This window comes from Anolis sagrei, chromosome 4 (genome assembly GCF_037176765.1).
Source record: "Anolis sagrei isolate rAnoSag1 chromosome 4, rAnoSag1.mat, whole genome shotgun sequence".
NCBI classification, from domain to species: domain Eukaryota; kingdom Metazoa; phylum Chordata; class Lepidosauria; order Squamata; family Dactyloidae; genus Anolis; species Anolis sagrei.
This window is the reverse complement of record NC_090024.1, coordinates 244,429,922-244,432,625: the sequence shown is the minus strand read 5'-3', so window position 1 is coordinate 244,432,625 and position 2,704 is coordinate 244,429,922. Positions and strand designations below refer to the sequence as shown.

At 43.7% G+C, this 2,704-nt stretch overlaps 1 long non-coding RNA gene across 1 annotated transcript; it reads left to right on the top strand.

Moving 5' to 3' along the window:
* Window positions 1–535: 535 nt before the first annotated feature.
* On the top strand, window positions 536–2,295 carry LOC137096842 (uncharacterized). Its single transcript, XR_010909776.1, has 2 exons — window positions 536–596; window positions 2,045–2,295. It is a non-coding gene; the product is annotated as an uncharacterized lncRNA (long non-coding RNA).
* Window positions 2,296–2,704: the final 409 nt, after the last annotated feature.

Sequence of the window (2,704 nt, the reverse complement as noted above, 5' to 3'; positions counted from 1 at the left end):
GCATCTGCACGAGTCCACCTTATTGAAAAATCAAAAATTCAACCTACCGTTCTATGAAAATGAACCTATTGCCTGGGAGTGTGGTGGAGTCTACTTCTCCGAAGATTTTTGGACAGGGGTTGGACTGGATTGCCCTGGAGTATCTTGATTCCCATTCTGGTTTCCTAAAGCAATGCCCCTCCCTTTCTCTTCCAGGTCTTCTGGGGCTCTGGCTGATTTTCTGCGTTTTTGTGTGGACGTCTACATCATCGTCATTCTTCAGATGGCGCAAGATGAGTTCGGGGGGCCCAAGCTTGTGGTTGAGAACAGCATGGCCAACGTAACTCACTCCGAGCTCTCACCTGGGTGAGTGTCCAGAGAACTTTGCAGAGAGTGGTTTGGGTAGCGATGGAAAGGGGAGCGTCTGGCCTTCCCATTTTTATACAGAAACGCTCTTTCCCTTCTCCTGCATGAGTGGTCAAGGGACCATCCCTTGGCCCAGAAAGGAGGATGTTTCTGCAGTCAACATTTTAAGGATGAACCCTTTCTCTTCCTTAGGACCATGATGCAGAAGATGGGTATCAGCCTCTCCAGCCTCTTCAAGGGCCCCCTTCCTGGTGTGGTACGTTCTCCGGGGATCTGGGTTCTCCAGGGCTATTAATTATTAATTAATTAATTAATTTACAATATTTATAGCCCGCCTTTCTCAACCATACGGTGACTCAAGGCGGGTTACAGGTTGGCATGATTCTATCTTATGTATTCATAAAATGCAGTTAAAACAATCAACATAACAATATAAAACATATATATAAACCATAAAACATATAGTCATGGGTGTCATCCTGTTAAGACATTTTCTAATCCCATCATCTGGCCTTTCCATGTTCATCATTCTTAGTTTCGTGTTATCTATTCTGCTGCATTCTCAAAAGCTAGCTCAAAGAGTCAAGTTTTTACCTTTTTATGGAAAGTCAGGAGGGAGGGAGATGATCTAATATTCCTGGGGAGGGAGTTCCATAGTGGGGGGGGGGGGCACCACTGAGAAGACCCTGTCTCTCATACCTGCTAATTGTACCTGCGATGCAGGCGGGATTGAGAGCAGGGCCTCATGTAATGATCTTAAGCTCCTAGATGGTTCATAGGAGAAGAAACCTTTGGACATGTATTTATTTGCTGCATTTGTTGACCGCCGTTCTCAGCCCTAGGGTGACTCACGGCGGTGTACAACATATAAAAGACAATTTACAATAAGGCAATAACAAAAAATCAACATATCACTAATACACAATAATATAATTACACTAAATAATCCGCTCTGTCTCGTCGTCGAATCATAACCAATCTCGTAATCCATATTCCGTTCCAGATTGTCATTACCAATTAATATAGCACTCAGTTAAATGCCTTCTCAAATAGCCATGTCTTTAGACTCTTTCGGAAAGACATAAGGGAGGGCGCCTGTCTGATGTCAACCGGGAGGGTGTTCCACAGCCGGGGGGCCACCACCGAGAAGGCCCTCTCTCTTGTCCCCGCCAGACGTAAGCTGGCCCTGAACCATTTAGACCTTTATAGGCTAAAGTCAGCACTTTAGCCTCTCAGTCTGTGGCATCCCTATCAACTCCAATCAGAATCCTAGGATTATGGGGACACCCAGTTAAGAAACCTTGATTTACGAACTTTTCAGATAGTTACCAACATCTTGCTGAATTCTCTCCCTGCTAAAACAGTTTGTAGCAAGCCATTAGGAATATATGCTGGACAACCTCTCCTTGGCACTGGTCAAGACAGAGCTCCCGTCTAATTGCTAGTCCTAATATCTGAATCTCTGGACATTTAGACTTCAATCCACCTGCAAAATAAAATAGACCCATTGGCTGATTCAGCTGGATCCATAAGATAACATTTGCATCAATCCCATTATTTCAGGGGTTGTTACACTATTAGGGTAGCAATTAGAATTTAGCTTCAAAGGAGGGTGCTTTATTAAATGTGATAGCAAATACAAATAAAGAAGGAATGAAGCTCTGCTCCCATCCACTGATCACCTTCCTTTCTTTTGCAGCAGTCTGAAGCTGTAGACCTTGAAGAAGGTTCAAGTTAGACCAGATCTCCTTTCTGGCTGCTTCGTCTGCCATCTTGGCTACAGGTCTGAACCATGGAAGAAGCCTCAATTGTATCTTCATTTCAGTTTCTCCTTGAGCTGTAGACTTGCTGTGGTCCAGGGAAGAAACCATGCTTGTCTTTCTTCTATTTTGTCAGAGAGGGATGTCAACCGTCTCTTCTCCAGTCAATAAAGTATATCATTTCCCAGCATTTACTGTATGCGTATATGTTTTCGCTCAATTTTAATGCATTTTGAACAAGTCTAATCTCAGCATATGTAGTCAGCGCTTCACATTCGCTGGGTCTAAGGGTTAAAGGTGCACGTAGGAAAAGGTAAAAAGGTAGTAAAGGAAAAAATCCACTGATATCCCCATACCGAGAAAAGGAAACGCTAAAGAATGCTCAAACTTTCATGCAGTGGCCCTTATTTCTCATGCCATTAAGGCAATGCTCATGATCCTGCAAGGTAGGCTCCAGCAATACAGGGAGAGAGAGTGGCCAGATGGACAAGCTGGGTTCAGAAAAGTCAGAGGAACAAGAGACCAAATTGCCAATATCCGCTGGATAAAAGGGAAAGGCAGGGGGTTTCAGAAAAAAACATCTATTTGTGTCTTATTGA